This window comes from Dasypus novemcinctus, chromosome 6, assembly GCF_030445035.2.
Source record: "Dasypus novemcinctus isolate mDasNov1 chromosome 6, mDasNov1.1.hap2, whole genome shotgun sequence".
NCBI classification, from domain to species: Eukaryota; Metazoa; Chordata; class Mammalia; order Cingulata; family Dasypodidae; genus Dasypus; species Dasypus novemcinctus.
In genome coordinates this window covers 5,331,726-5,346,900 of record NC_080678.1, presented here as the reverse complement: position 1 = coordinate 5,346,900, position 15,175 = coordinate 5,331,726, and the positions used below count along the sequence as shown (strand labels likewise).

The following is a 15,175-nucleotide window of genomic DNA, read 5'->3' as shown; positions in this document are numbered from 1 at the left end:
GCCTGCTCTCTGCGGTGGGGGCCCCCAGCCTGGGGTGGACTCGGCCCCCACCTGGGCTGCGGCCTTTGCTCCCCCTCCCTCAGCCCCTGTCCAGGTGTCCTGAGGCCTCAGCTTTGCCTGCTCCTCTCCACACCTTGTTCATGGAGTTCAGCCGGGGTTCTCCTCCAAGCCGCCAGCCCCACTTCGCTGCGGTCAGCACGGCCTTGTCCGCCTTCAGCCAGCGGGCCTGGTGGGCTGCCTCGCTCTTCTAACTTTTTATCGTAGTAACATGCACGGGACTCACGATTTCCCGTCTGAACCACTTCCCAATGTACAGCCCAGTGGCACTCAGTCCTGGCAGTGGTCATCACGCCACCATGCCCCAGCCTTGGGGTCCCGGCCCCTCTCCTCCTCCGGCCTCGCAGACCCCCTCCTCCTCGGTGGTGGGACTCTGGGCAGCTCACCCATCCACGCCCCTTCTTTGTCACCTGTCCACGCCCCTTTTTTGTCACCTGTCCACGCCCCTTCTTTGTCACCCATTCACGTCCCTTCTTTGTCACCCGTCCACGCCCCTTCTTTGTTACCCACTCACACCCCTTCTTTCTCACCTGTCCATGGCCCTTCTTTTGTGAGACGGAAGGCTGCTCCGGGCGCCTGGCCAGGGTGGGAGGCGTGAGGGACGTGGTGGGACTGGTCCTGACACAGGATGCCGTCACCTTGACGTGCCTGCCGCATGCTGCTGGCCACGTCTAGCTCGTTTTGTCTCAGCCTTGCGGGCGTCTCCTGGTCCTCTACTTTGCCTACGAGAACCTCTTTGAGACTCCGATGTTTACTGAACTCCCCATCCTTGGGAACGTCCCTGAAGGCTGGACGTCACACTGTGAAATGGCGCCGGTGCCTGGCACGCTGGTGGCTCTTGGGGACCCCACGGGGTGCAGGCCTCCCTGACTGCACAGTCCTGGGCTGGGAGTGAATTCCTGGAATTCCTTCCCTGCTGATGCATAAAAGCTTAGAGCCTGGGGCCTTTGCCGGCGCCCACGTTTCCCTCCAGCAGCGCAGAGGTGACCCTATCAGTGCAGAGGTGACCCTATCAGTGCAGAGGTGACCCTATCGAGAGCCTCCAGGGAACAAAGGACCCTGAAAAGCAGCAGACAAAGACAAACCTGAAATGCCGAGGCCTGCTCTTGGCCCGAGCAGTGCTTGCTTCCGTGGCACCTGGGGCCCTGGGAGGGCAGCACCTGACAGGTGATCTCCTGAGGCCGGAGCCCACTGCCCGCAGGGGCCTGAGAGCTCCAGAGCAGGGGCTTTGGGGTGCTCCCTTCCAGGCTGTGCCGTTGTAGGTGACCGCTGCTGGGGCTGAAATCCCTCAGGCTTGGGAAAAACCCGCGCTGGGCCTGAGCCCAGGGGCTTGAGTCGGGTGCTGGGCAGGCTCCGAGGAGGTGTGTGGGGGGGGTAGACCTGAGCTGGTGGGTGGCGCGGGGGGGGGGGCGGGGTGGCGCGAGGAGAGGGGCAGGTTTGAGCCTCTGCGCCGGCTCCTGGAAGAGGAGGGGCTCTGGGTGGAGGGGCGGGAGCCTGGGGGGGAGTTCCCACAGGCGAGGGCCCCTGGGGCTCTGCGCCTTGATTTCCGCCCCCCTCGCTGGCGCGGGAGGAGCCGGGCTGGTCAGCGCAGCTGTGAGGACAGACGACAGTCACAGGGTGGACGTCTCAGCTGTGGCCAGCATGTCCTCCTTCCTTGGCAGGACGACAGTCCTGCCACCCTGACCCTGAACGTCTGCTCTGCGCAGTGGGGGGGGGGCGGCGCTGACCGAGAGCTGCGATGGCAGGGCTCTGTCCTGCCTCCGGTGCGGCTCAGGCCGCCTGCGCAGCGACCCTGCCATTTGGAGGGCAGCAGGGGGGATCGGCCGATGGGAGGGTGACCGCGTCAGGGCTTCTGACGGGCAGGTGGGTAGGACGCCAGGTGGAGGGCCGGGCCTCGGGGCTCAGGGCTGGGGGCTTGCCCTTCCCAGCACGACCTGCCGCAGGCACGGCGGGCAACCGGCAGGGGTGCCTCCAAGCGGCTCTCGGTCCAGCGTGCCCAGCACAGGGCACCCACGGTGGCGGGGGAGCCTCTCTGGATTCCGTAAGGAAAAGCCTTTGTCCCCTCCGCACAGCCCGTGTCCATTCTGGGTTTGGGAAATTGGTGTTTCCCCAAAGCATTACCCAAAAGGAACACCTGACAACGTAAGCATCATGCCCCTTTTCTCAAAGCAAATGTCACAGCTGCACCGCTAACTAATTTTATTTCAATTTAGAGCCAAATTGAAAAAGTCTTGAGAAAAGCATTTGAAGGAAACACTTCTGTGGCCTCTGGTCTTACGCGGCCCGTGGCCCCGCTCCTTGCCCACTTCCCTTACTGGGTACACGGCGCAGCCCGGCGCACGGCGGCATGGCGCTGGGCCTGAGCTGAGCTGGACTCCTGAGAATGCGCCCTCCTTAGCGTGTGGGCACGCGTTAGGCTGCGGCCTCCCGTGGGCTCCCTGGGAGGGGCTCGCGCTGGCCATGTGGCCTGGCGCCCGTGAGTGGGTCTGTTTGAGGCCTGGGTCTCTGGGGGTCACGTCAGTCTAGGTGGGCTCTGCTGAAGTTTGGGGTAGAGGTTTGGGCTGTGTTTATGAGCAGGAGCTGAGCCTCCGGGGCACACGGGTTCCGGCCCGCGCCACCTGCAGCCCCTGCCGGTTTCCGGCCTCCCCGGGGGCCCTTTCTGAGTGCGTTTGCCACATTCTGCGCAGCAGGCCCAGTGAGCGTGTTTTCTTCCACGTCGCGGACCCGCATGTTGACCCCGGGATGTCGGGACGAGCGGGAGTGCTCGGAGCCGTGGGCGCGGCAGAGTGAGCGCCCTTCCCGCATGAGCAGGCGGCTCCCCTGTGCCTCGCGGGGCCGGCAGCTGGGTGCCCAGTGCCCACTCTGGAGGACCCTGCACCCACGGGCTGCGGAGCCGCGCTGGCCCTCCACCGCCCGCCCCCACCCGGCCAGTTCTTTCTTGGGGAGCATGAGGGGGACTGGCTGGGGACCGCCACCCCGTGCCTCTACCTCTGCAGTGCTGCCAGCTCCGTCCCTCTGGAGCAAGGAGCATCTTCTGACCGGCTTGGGCCACGGGTGGAGGCTCAGGCATCCATTTGGCCCCCCTACTTCCTGGCCCTCCTTCCTCCGTGAAGGACCTGCTGGGAAGGTTTTGCCCCCTGCCGAGGATGCTCGTCACAGCCGCGCACAGGCAGGCAGGACCTACCCAGGCAAGGTCCCCGGAGGCCTCTGTGCCGCCTGGGAGCCACGAAGGCGCTTTGGGCCCCTGGATGTCGGACCTCTGGCCGACAGCCTCGGAAGATGTGGATTTCTCCCTTTTCCAGGGTGTGGTTCCTGGGGTAACTGACTGTGCCACGGACCTGGGGAGCCCAGGTCCCTTCTGGAACCCTGCGTGGTGGTCTCAGGAGCCCGGGTCCCTTCTGGAACCCTGCATGGTGGTCTCAGGAGCCCGGGTCCCTTCTGGAACCCTGCACGGTGGTCTCGGGAGCCCAGGCCGCAGCACACCTCCTCTGCCATCCACAGCCGTCGCGGCTGGATGCCTCAGAGGTGCCGCGGTGTCCCTCGGGGTTTTGGAGGAGATCAGGCCACCGGGACTCCCTCCTGAGTCGCCTCTAGCCTTCCCGCTGCCGCAGGCCCGGTGCCCACTGCGGCATGGCCCGGGCAGTGCCCGCACTTCCACCTCCCTTGTGGGGGCCGCCGTGGGTCTGGGGTTCGAGGAGCTGCCGCCGTGTGTTGGGACGCGCTCGGGGCCTCCCTCCTGCCAGCACCTTCCACGCACGGCACGGGAGCACACGTCCACGTCAGGAACGTTCCCAGAAGCCTGGGGGTACCGCTGGCCCGGTCCCGGAGGCCGTGGGTGTCCATGACGTCCTTGCGGGACGGGGGCTCTGCTCCCGCGGCTGACGGGTGCTTGGCCCGGAGGTGACGAGGCGGGGCCGGCATGAGTCCCCAGGGAGGCCTGAGTCTGCGGGAATCTCGTCGGTTCTCCTGGCGAGGACGCTGCTCCCCTCCAGCCGGGGAGAAGGCTGCTTCCCGCCCTGAGTGTCAGGGGCTCCGGGCTCCTCGTCAGCCTTGCCCACCACGGCCCCCGTCCCTGGGCTGCCCCTGTCCACGTCCTCGGTGGCTCTTCCACCTCTGCAGCCCATTCCTGACTGGTGTTTGGGGGACGAGGGCCTCTTGCAGCAGGAGGCCTTGGGCCGAGTGCACCCTGAGCTGACGGGGGCAGGTGAGCTGCCACGTCCCCTGCAGCCACCAAGCCAGCCAGCCGCGGGGCCTCACGGGGAGGAGTGCCCCTGGCCGCATCCCCCACACCCACCTCCTCTCCCCTTCTCCTTTCGTGCCCCACCTCCCACCACCTGCCCCCTCCCCGCCCCTCCCGCCTCACCCCCACCCAGTGGTGCCCCCGAGCCAGCGCGGCTGCTGCAGGATGGGAAACACCCCAGCACCAACTCTCATGGCCTAGGTGCTCCCGTCCCAGTCCCTGCAGCACCCCCAAAGCCGAGCTGAGCCAAGGCCTGCGTGGGGGGTGTTATTTGAGGAAGGGGTCCCAGGGGACAGGAAGGAGGCCTGGGAGGGGGGGCGCCCCATGGAGGCTGTGGCACCGCCCTGGTCCCATTGTGGCTGTGCCTCGGGGAGACCCTCTGAAGCCCCGGAGCCGGCTGCCCGAGGGCAGAGGGCATCGGTCCCTGGCCTTGGCCCGTCGGGGTGCTGACTCCCTCGCATTTTGGGGTTCTGTGTGGGCAAGGGCTGAGCGGGTGCCAGAGGCGCCACCCCCGGAGGTGCCAGAGGCGCTGGGGGAAATGCAGGTGAGCGCCCCACTGGCGACCGGTGCTGAGGGGGGTCCGGGGCCATCCACCCCGGCCGGGGCCCCCCGGGCAGCAGTGCCCTGGCAGTGGCGGTCGCCTCCCCAGGAGCCGCGTCTGTGGGCCCCTGGCTTGCCTATGTGTGCTTCCCCCGCCCTGCCTCGGCGGGCCCCGTGGGGAAGCTGTAGGCAGCTGCACCTTGTGCTGTGAGCCCCGACGGAGGGCGTGTGACTCCAGTCCCAGCCCGGGCCAGCCCCCGCCGCCCCCGCCGCGTGAATGCAGCTTTTCTGGCCGCGGCGCTGGGTTCACGGCCCGCCTCGCCGGGAGCACAATGGGCTGTGTGTGTCCAGGGGAGCGGGGCGGCCGCGGGCGCTCGGGAGCACCCGGCGGGAGGCGCTGGAATCGGGGACCCTGGGGCAGGAAGCCTTGGGGGCTCAGCGGGGAAAGCCCCCTTCCCGCTCACCCACCACCAGGGTCCGACCCAGGCCCGTGATGCCGCTGCGCACGCACCACACAAAGCAGCCCACGTGGCCACGGCGGCGGGCAGCAGGCGAGGGGCCAGGGGCCGGCCGTGCCCCTGGTCCTGGTGCCATAGGTTCGGGGTGGCTTCAGGCGCAAGGTCACTCTCGCTCGCCAGGGTATCTGCTCAGCCCCCGTGGGGGGAGCGCGGCCAGGGCAGGGGCGGTGACATCGCGCTGGCGGTTAGCGGGACCGAGAGCTCGTCCCTGACGTGGGCTTAACCCCACAGGGCGGCCCCACGTGGAGCCAGGGCCCAGGGGGCGGGGGGGCGGCCTCGGGAGGGAGGGCGGCGAGGCTGGGCCAGCCGGGGACGCTCCTCCCGGAGGGGCCCTCAGCGCCCGGGCCGTGGCGGTCAGAGACGCACAGTCCCCCGGGTCCAGTCGCGGGGACGCCTCCCGGACGCCGCGTCGGCTGGTGTGTGGGTCTGGGAGGCGGTGGGAGGGGGTTCAGTTCCTGAAGGGTCAGGGAGTCTGGACAGCGTTGTCGCTGGCCCGGATCTGGGCTCTGCTCACGGCCCCCGCCTGCTCTGCGTGGCGCTCGCAGCCATGTCGCTCCAGCTGCTTCCGGAAGGCCCCGCTTGCCGTGTGGTGTGCAGGGCTCTGTCTTCCCAGCCATGCCCCTCTCTCCCGTGGGCCCGTTCCGTGTTTCCAGGCATTTCTCATGAGGGATGGCCAGGAGGGCCGGATTTCCCGGGCGGTGCCGAGAGGCCGCCGGGCTCTGGGCGGCTCAAGCGACTGTTCCGTCCTGCAGAGGAAGGGCCTGCTCCCTGCCCCTCCCGTTGCCACTGCAGCAGCCACGCTAGGAAACCGTGGACTTTGTAGGCCTGGCCTGCAGCCGGGGAGAGCCCTTCCTGCTCCCGTGAGCCTTCACCTGGAAGGTCTGGGGGCTGACCCTGCCTGCCACCTGTGCCCCACAGACAGAAGGGCCAGCACTCCCGGAGCAGCTGGGGGCCAGCGCAAGGAAGCATCTTGGCAATATCAACTCAGGGCACACCAGAGGCCCAGGGGTGTCCAGGCCAGGGCCGTGGGGTACAGGGGTGTCCAGGCCAGGGCCATGGGGTACAGGGTGTCCAGGCCAGGACTGAAGGCCACAGCAACACTATGGCTGTCTAGAAGGGGAAGAGGGAGAGAGGGAGAGAGAGGGAGAGAGAGGGAAGGAGGGGGAGGGAGGGGGAGGGAGGGGGAGGGAGGAGTAGGGAGGGGGAGAAGGAGGAGAGCACTTGCATGATGCCCGGCTGTCAGGGAGGTCAGCAGAGCTGGTCCTGGACCCCTGAGCTGTGGCACCTGGTGAGGGGTGGCAGCTGGAGGGGCGGCAGCTGGGGGGTGTCCTCACACAGGCAGATCACAGGTGGGGAGAGGGAGAGATGCCGCCTTGGCTGAAGGACATGGAAATGAGGCCTGACAAAGTGCTGGGACCCTTGAGGGGCTGCAGCCCCTGAGGGTGGACTACAAAAAAGTACCACGAGATGACAAGGAAACGTGTCTGTGTCCATGTAGCACTGGATGGTGAAATATATCAGGGAGAACTTGAACCCCAAGCCTGTGTGTCTCCATTTGTGGTTCTAGATGACAGTCTCCGCGTGGAACGACACCCAGGCGGGCGGCCCTGGGCTGGAGGGTCCCGGCAGTGAGCAGCACTGGACAGGCCTCGGGCCACTCATAGTCTAGAGGGAGACAGTAATTTGATTATTCTCATAGAAGCTGAAAAAGCATTTGATGAATGGCAATGCCCGTCCACAGTTTTCAAAAATGTGCACTTAGCAAATTTGGAATTCAAATAATTTTCTAAACCTGCTAAAGGGAATCTGTCAAAAGCTTGCAGCAATAATAGATCATTAAAGCGTTTCCCCCCAAGACGGAAGTAGGGCCAAGATGACAATTAGCATCATTTCTCCTGAGCCACATACCCAAAGTCGGCATCAGCGCAATGGGGAGCCACAGGCAAGAGGAACTTAGAAGTGGGGAAGGAAGGAACGAACAGCCACTCGCAAATGCCGTGCGTGGCTATGTGGATGCATCTATTTGATTTAGCTGAAAAACAAACTATTAGAACTAAGAAGGCGCCAGCAAGTGGCTGGCTCAAGGCCAAGGCAAAGAAACCCGTGCTGTCCCTCTGTGCCACCTTACTGCTTGTTGTGGTAAGAAAAGGAACTGTCACACACCTCAGTGCCCTTCGTAATAGCAGCACGAATACCAGGACTTGGAAGATATATCAAAAGTCATGCAAGACCTTTTGGAGAAAATTATGCAATGTCACTGGAAAACAGAAAAGAAGCACTAATTAAATGGGGAACTGTGCCATGTTTGCGCTCAAGAAGACTCGGTATCCAGGAGACAGACGCCAGTTCTCTCCCCAGTAATTGATGCATTCAGTGTAGTTCTAATCAAAAGCCAGATGTGGCTGTAATTACCTTGACAGGTTGACATGGAAGGATAAATGGTCAAGAAGAACCAAATTTGAAGGACAACGGGGCAGAGAAGATGTGGTCAACCAGATAGCCAGGCTGCCTCTGCTATAGATTAAAGCACAGGGCACTGATGCAGTGCCTGGCAGAGACCAGCTCCGTGGACAGGAGAGCTTGAGCCCCATTCAAGCAGGAGCCTGGGCCCCCTCTCCCCGCTGGGTGGGCAGGGAGGGCAGCGCTCCCCTGAGGAAGGGCCAGCAATTTGAATTTCCACCAGAGAAAGACCCTGTTGCCAAAAGGCTAACCTGTGACCCCTTTAGAAAGAAACATGGGAGCACTTGTAAGCAAGACACAAAAACAACAAAGACGTGCAGATGGACTCAGTGACCACATGGACAGTCCTTGTTGGATAGAAGCATAAAACCTGAGGAAGCCTGGCCAGAGTGGGAGAGCAGGAGCCCACGGAGGCCGAGAGCCAACGGCTGAGCCCAGCAGGCAACGCAGATCACCTTAGAGCTGGGGAGAGCAGGGCCCCCCCCACCGTGCACCTCGAGCTCTCCCGCCCCTCAGGCGGGTCCCTGGGCAGAGCTGGGGGCTGGAATGAGCATCTCGCACTCGCCTGGTGGCTCTTTGGAGAGTGCTGCACCCACAGCCGAGCCACCCCTGCTGGGTCGCTGCCCTGAAGGCACCGAGCAGAGGTGGGTCACCCAAGTCGGGGGCACCCAACAGGCCCCCGTCAGTGGGGTGGGGGCAGGAAGGCTTATTTGTACGTCAGAGTAGAGGAAAACGAGGAGGCGCCACAGCACTCGCGGAGTTAAAGCCTCAGGATCGTGGTGCTGCCAGAAAAGAGGAAATTGCAGAAGGCTATGTAAAGTCACCACCTGGGCTATTTTTTAAAACACATAGAGCACAACCTCCTGACTGCGAACACCTGCTCACGTGGTGAAAACACTCACCCAAGCATGCGGCCGATGTGGAGACGCCGGTGTGGGGGTGCCGAGGGGCCGGGAGGGAAGTGGGTCCTTGGAGGTGAGCATGGGGTGGGGCAGGGGCAGGCCCCCCAGGGAGGGTCGGGGCCAGGGTGGCGGCCAGGGGCTCACGTGGGCGGTTGGTGGCTGGTGGAGTCACTGGCTGCAGTGAAAGGCAGAGTGGGCTCCGGGGGGCAGGAGTGATGATCTGGGGGCTTGCTGGGTCCAGGCGCCCGGGATGCAGACCCCTGGTCACGGCGGCTGCATGGGACTGAGGCTCAAGGGGGGTGCAGCAGCAGAGCTGTGGACTTGGGAGTCATCACGGGGTACCAGCCGTGGCTCGGAGCGGTCCTGTGGCTGCACCCCTTTACGTCCCGTGGCTGCGCCCCCTTATGTCCTGTGGCTGCGTGCCCTTCACAGTGGAGGACGAGGAGGATTCCTCGAGGTGACCCAGCCTGCCCACACCCCAGGATGCAGCTGAGGCCGCCGTGTAGACCCTTTGCCGCCTGCACCCTCAGCACTCAGCCACACTGGGCCGTCGCCTTGGCTGACCTGCCCTCTGTGTGCTAAGCCCTGCTTTCTAGTAGGTTGCTGCAAAAGTAATTGCAGTTTTTGCATTGTTGGAATTTGCCTTTTGATATTGGCATACGTGCTTAAATGAGGTTATGTCATACATCATTTTAGTGTGCATTTCTCACTTTATTTTTTTACTATTGACTTATTACTTGCTCTTTATTTTAGACTATGGAAATGATGTTAGACAAAAAGCAAATTTGAGTGATTTTCTTATTTGAGTTCAAAATGGGTTGTAAAGCAGCAGAGACAACTTGCAACTTGAACAACGCGTTTGACCCAGGAGCTGCTAACTCCACAGTGCAGTCGGGGTTCAAGAAGTTTAGCAAAGGAGACGAGAGCCTTGAAGACGAGGAGTGTAGAGGCTGGCCATCGGGAGTTGACGACGACCAGTTGAGAGCAATCATCAAAGCTGATCCTCCTCATCTACACAGAAGTTGCTGAAGAACTCAACACTGACCGTTGTACAGCTGTTTGGCATTTCAAGCAAATTGGAAAAGTGAAAAAGTTCAATAAGTGGATGTCTCATGAGCTGAATGAAAATAAAAAAAAATCTTTGTTTTGAAGTGTCTTCTTTTACTCTACGCAACAACAACAAACCATTTCTTGATTGGATTGTGATGTGAGACAAAAAAGTGGATTTTATATGAAAACTGGCAATGACCAGCTCAGTGGTTGGACCAAGAAGAAGCTCCAAAGCACTTCAAAAGCCAAATCTGCACCAAAAGAAGGCCATGGTCACTGCTTGGTGGTCTGCTGCCGGCCTGATCCACTAGAGCTTTCTGGATCCCAGCAAAACCATTACATCTGAAAAGTATGCTCAACAAATCGATGAGAAGCACCAAAACCTGCAATGCCCACAGCCAGCATTGGTCAACAGGAAGGGCCCAATTCTTCTCTGAGACAACTCTCCTGCCTGCATGTTGCATATCCAACGCTTCAAAAGTTGAATGAATTGGGCTCCAATGTTTTGCCTTATCTGCCATATGCACCTGACCTCCCTCACCAACCGACTACCGCTTCTTCAAGCATCTTGACAACTTTTTTGCAGGGAAAACGCTTCCACAACCAGCAAGATACAGAAAATGCCTTCCAAGAGTTCGTCCAGTCCTGAGGCATGCATTTTTATGCCGCAGGAATAAACAAACTTACTTCTCATTGGCTAAAGTGTGTCGATTGTAATGGTTCCTATATTGATTAATAACAATGCATTTGAGCCTAGTTATAATGATTGAATATTCACGGTGCAAAACCACAATTCCTTTTGCACCAACCGAATACGATCTTGAGGACTCAGGCTGAAGTGGGCAGTGGGCCTTGGGAGGCCCCCTCAAGCCTCAGCCTCTCAAGGAGGATTACGAAGCGTTGCTGTTGTCATATTTAGTCGTTTATTTTCCAAATTCCCATGAAGAGCATCTTTTACTTTTATAATTAGACAAACAGAAGGTACTTAAATGAACAAGTGGCTCTGAAGTTTTATAAATTAGCATGACGCTCAGCAAACCCATGTGCTTGCCCTCAGCCAGCCGGGGGTCCCATAACAAACACGGGCCCCCTGAGGGCCGACAGCCCTGCTAGAAACAGGTTTGTGCAGAAGTAAAAAGCATGCAGGGGTGGCAGCGATTCACCTGAAAATGGAAATCAACTTTGATTCTGAAAGTAAATACATATTCATTGTTTAAAAAGTATATAGACAATTCAGAAAACTAAAGAGCAAAAAGTCAAATGACCTGAGCTCCTACCTCCTGGAGAGAGTTAGGGTTGTATTTTGGCACCTACCCTTCCAGGCATTTTTATGCAAATGTAGTCCATACACACATGTGCACACCTATTTTCAAAACAGAAATGCAATCACAGTATACACACTTTTTAGAACCCCCTTTTTTGGACTTAATGATATGCCATATACGTTTTACCGTAAGTATAGACTTCTGTCTGTTGTTTTACACAGCGATGTGGCATTCTGGTATATGCATGTGCCATTGTTGATTTAAACAAATGTTGTTGGACATTTAGGAAGTTTCCAGTTTTTCACCATTATATTTTAGGCCACATTGCCATAATCATCCTGAAATTGATTCTCATTATAGCACTTTGAACAGTGCCTGGCACAGGGTAAACGCTATAAAAGTATTTGTTAAATAAAACGAAATCTGGGCACGGCAACCGTTATTACGTCACTGCCCTGGGAAACGTTCCTGAAAGTGAAGTTGCAGGGTCCCAGGCCTGCACGTTCAAAACGTGCTCCCTGCTGCCGCTTGCCAGCCCCGTTTGCACCGGCGAGGAGAGGGTCTGCAGGTGGGCGCGTGCCCGAGTGTGCACGGCCTTGTTTCGGGGGCCAGGCCTGTCCCTCTCAGGACTCCGGGGCTACCCTGTCTGAACCCCAGTTCCAACCCCACCAGCGGTGCAGCCACGGGCAGGTTCCCCCCAGTGGTGACAGGTCAGCCCTGGGGTTATTGCAAGGAGGCAATGCCTCGAGCAGGGGGCGCGGGCCGCCCCGGCCTCCGTGCCACTCTGTCCAAGGCACAGCAATGGCCTCAGTTGGAACAGCCGAGTGATCTGCGCTGATTCGAGTTAACCAGAGTTGGACAAGCAGCACGCAGGGCCCAAGGCTCCGCCACCCGCGTTAGTGACCGCCGCCGTGTCCTATTAGTCCTGGTCAGGGCCCTGTGGACCCTGGATCTCAGTAACGGGGTGAAATGGTGTTGGGGTCTGACTCAAAGAGGCTGGTGGGAAGAGGGGGTGCGGGCAAGGCGCCTGAGGGCAGGGCTGGCCGGGAGTGGTGGGGGTGTAGGGTCCTCGCTGGCCAGCGGTCAGGACACAAACCCACGGCGTGACACACTGTTTTTGGTTTTAGGCTCCATGTCTGTCCTGGTGGAGCTGGAACCAGGGCAGGGCAGGGCCACTGAGGCCATCTGGCGCCACCGGGCTACGCTGTCTCGCTGATCAAATCAGAGCCGGCCAGGGCCAGCTGGGCTCTAAGTGCCCGGCTGCTTGGAAGTCCTGTGGCATCCTGCGCTCTCTGAACTTGCTTCTGCAGAGGGTCATCGTAAACCTGGCTGCGGGTCACGTCCGGGTGAGCGGGCAGGGCTGGCTCTTATGTGTCCCACCCATTTCCGTGTGTTCCTTTCTCCAGAGTTGAATGGGTACTAATCGCGCCCACGACCTCACCATCTTAAAGAAAAAGTCCCGCTCCTGCGGGATGTTCATTTGCATCATAGACCTCGTGGCCCCGTAAAACCCTGAGGGGGGCCCCCTAGCAAAAGGAGAAGGCGGTGGGGGTCTCATCCCCGAAGCAGCCGGCACCAAGGAAAGTGCGCTGGGCAGGAAGCACCCGGCGCCTGCCTCTGCCCCTCACTTCCCTCTTCCCGGAAGGAAGGACGCAGCTAAGCCAACCCCGAGCCCACGGCCCCCCGCGTCCTGAGCACGGAGCAGCGGCAGCTCTGGGGCTGGCATCGTCGCAGCTGTCCCTCTGCGGACGCCGCGCAGGCAGCTCCCTCCCGTCCCCCGAGCAGCGGTCCCTGCCTGCCACGAAGGGAGCGCCACCCTGGTGTCAGCGAAAATGTCGCCGTGCCCGGGGAGAGCTGCGGGGATCGGGCTGAAGAACTCTGCTTAGAGCCGGCTTTGGGAAGTGGCCGCTCCCCTGGATGCAGCCACAGGGTGGTAAATTCCATCTGAAAAATAAAAGCAGAGCTCGGTGCTGAGTCATAGACGCTCCGGGGCTGATTTGCAGAAGCTGGACAGGGTCTTGGACAAGCTGAGAAAGGTTCCCACGGCCGAGATGAAAACGCGGTGAGAAATACACCGGCTCTAAGGGGTGGTGGATGTGACGGTGTGTGTTTTGAATCCCGCAGAGGCTTTTGATTTTCCGTTCGGGCTGAGCTCTTGCTGCACAGGTCGACTCCGCTGGAATCCTTTTCTGTATTTCGGTGCATGGGCGTTGACGGTGCGTGGGCATGAGAACCTCAGGGCGCAGGGACTCTCCCGGAGGCGGCTTGGTCTGCTCCTTGTTTTAGTCGTACTCATGCGTCCATTTACGGGGGGCTGGGCCTGCCTCTGCCAGGGCAGCGGCTTCTCCTGTCAGACGAGGCTGTTTGTTTGATGCCACACTCAAAGCTTGGAGCTTGTTCCCATGGCAGTGTGGGGGGGTGCTGGGTTGTGACCCCACTTGAGGGCTGGTGTGGGGCCATTCCGTGAGCACAGAGCGCAGCGCGTCTGCACAGCCGCGAAGCTCCCTGCTTGGAATGGGGAGGAGCTGCTCCTTGCTCGGTTTGCTCTCTGAAGAGCAGGACCTGTTTCTGGGGGAACCGACTCTCCTGCCTGCCCTTTCGGCCGATGATGTCTCCTCTTTGCAGCTTAATCAAGAGTCACGATTCGTCCACTGACATCGCCTCTTATGCGAAAACTTACAGGCGTGGGGGAAGCCACACCTTATTAGCTTACTTCCATGATTTGCTCTGAAGGAAGCTCTCATTTCATCGTGCCTCGGTTCCTCCAAATGCTCCGCGGTTGGTTGGGGCTAGCGGGGACAGAACTTCACAGGTCGTTTAGCAATAGGTCAATTATTCTGTGGATTCTTACTGAAATGAGATTAGCTTTGGAACTGTCAGTAGACTAAGAGCAGAAACACTTGCTCCCGATTCTGCTGTTGGCCCATCCCTGGGGGAAAATCAGCAGCAAAGCGGGGATGAAGGCTTTTCTCGTTCAAAACCAAGATCAGAGCTGTCGACTGGGGGCGTTCTCGGTGGACGCGGGCCCTTGAACAGGTCCGTGGTCAGCGGTGCTCGCTGCGTCTCCGAGCAGACTGGTGGTGCCGTGAACAGGCTGTGGAAAGACCCCCTGTTTGTATTTCCAGCTCAAAATAGAGGCAGCGTTTGCCCGAGGTTCACTGGGGACTTCAGGCAGGACGTAAATATGTACCCTGAAGAGAGAGCACGAGAGCATACGCGCTTGCGTCACAGTTTTCTCGGCTCTGTTGTGCTCTGAGCGCTCACCTGGTAGATCCAAAGCCCTCATCGCAGCAAGAGCACGAGTCCCTGTGACGGTCGGGCACCGGGGAAGGTCCACCGTCATCACATACTCTCTAGATGATGGGGTGACATCCCGTAGCTAGACAACGATGCAGAAGGAAGGAAGACTGCTTCTCTGCACTGAGCATCAGCGTCCTGCGGACTGCTCAGAAAGCCATGGGCTTCTGTGGCCCGGACGTGCCATCTGGGATGTGCTAAGCCGGACACGGTGCGAGCAGCGGCGCGCTGTCCCCATTCAGGCCCTGGAACAGCCCAATTTAGTGCAGGGGTTGAGAAAGAACGGGCCACGGGCCACAGAGGCCACGCGCCTTTTAGGAAAGGCCCATATTGCCACCCAGTCCTCCTCCGTGAGCCTGTTGTGTGTATGTTTCCATCTCAGAAACGTGGCACCATCGTGCCAGCGCCTACAGCTCACCTGTGAGTATGCACGAGCCCGACCCTCCCTCACCCCCGCTCCCAGGGGCTGCCCGAGGAGGGGGCTGCAGGGGCGGCCACAGCGTGTGTTCCATGGCCCATCATGGCCACATTGAGGGCGGGCCATGCCTGCCTCCCCGAGGCCTCGGTGCTGAGCCGTGCTCTGTGCCGCCTCGGGAAACCGCATCTGCTGTTTCTAAGCAGGCTCTACTCGAGCACAGCGTCAAGAAAAGCTGGCCTCCACGGGAAGCAGTGGAGCCCAGTGAGAGGACATGTACCCCGAGGATCCTGTCCCCGTGCGAGGATGGTTGAGAAGGCTGACCTTCAGGCCTCAGGACCAGGGCACTTTGCAGGTTCGATTAACCTTTGGGATTAGCATCCGGTGGTTTTGAGGTTAGAGTGTTGAGCTGGGCTGATGAACGTTTGCTA

General features: G+C 60.2%; 1 protein-coding gene across 24 annotated transcripts in view; it reads left to right on the top strand.

The window, feature by feature from the left end:
- JAKMIP3 (Janus kinase and microtubule interacting protein 3) overlaps positions 1 to 15,175 on the top strand; it is a 143,496-nt gene that overhangs the window by 21,146 nt on the left and 107,175 nt on the right. For 3 of the 24 annotated variants that reach the window (XM_071215616.1, XM_058298114.2, XM_058298121.2), the window contains exon 1: positions 12,659 to 13,094. The exons of 18 other annotated variants lie outside the window; for them this stretch is intronic. The gene's annotated coding sequence lies outside the window, so the exon portion shown is untranslated. Of the gene's footprint in view, positions 1 to 12,424; positions 13,095 to 15,175 lie in introns of those variants that run through there. 3 more of the 24 variants (XM_071215611.1, XM_058298103.2, XM_058298123.2) reach the window with 3 other exon arrangements.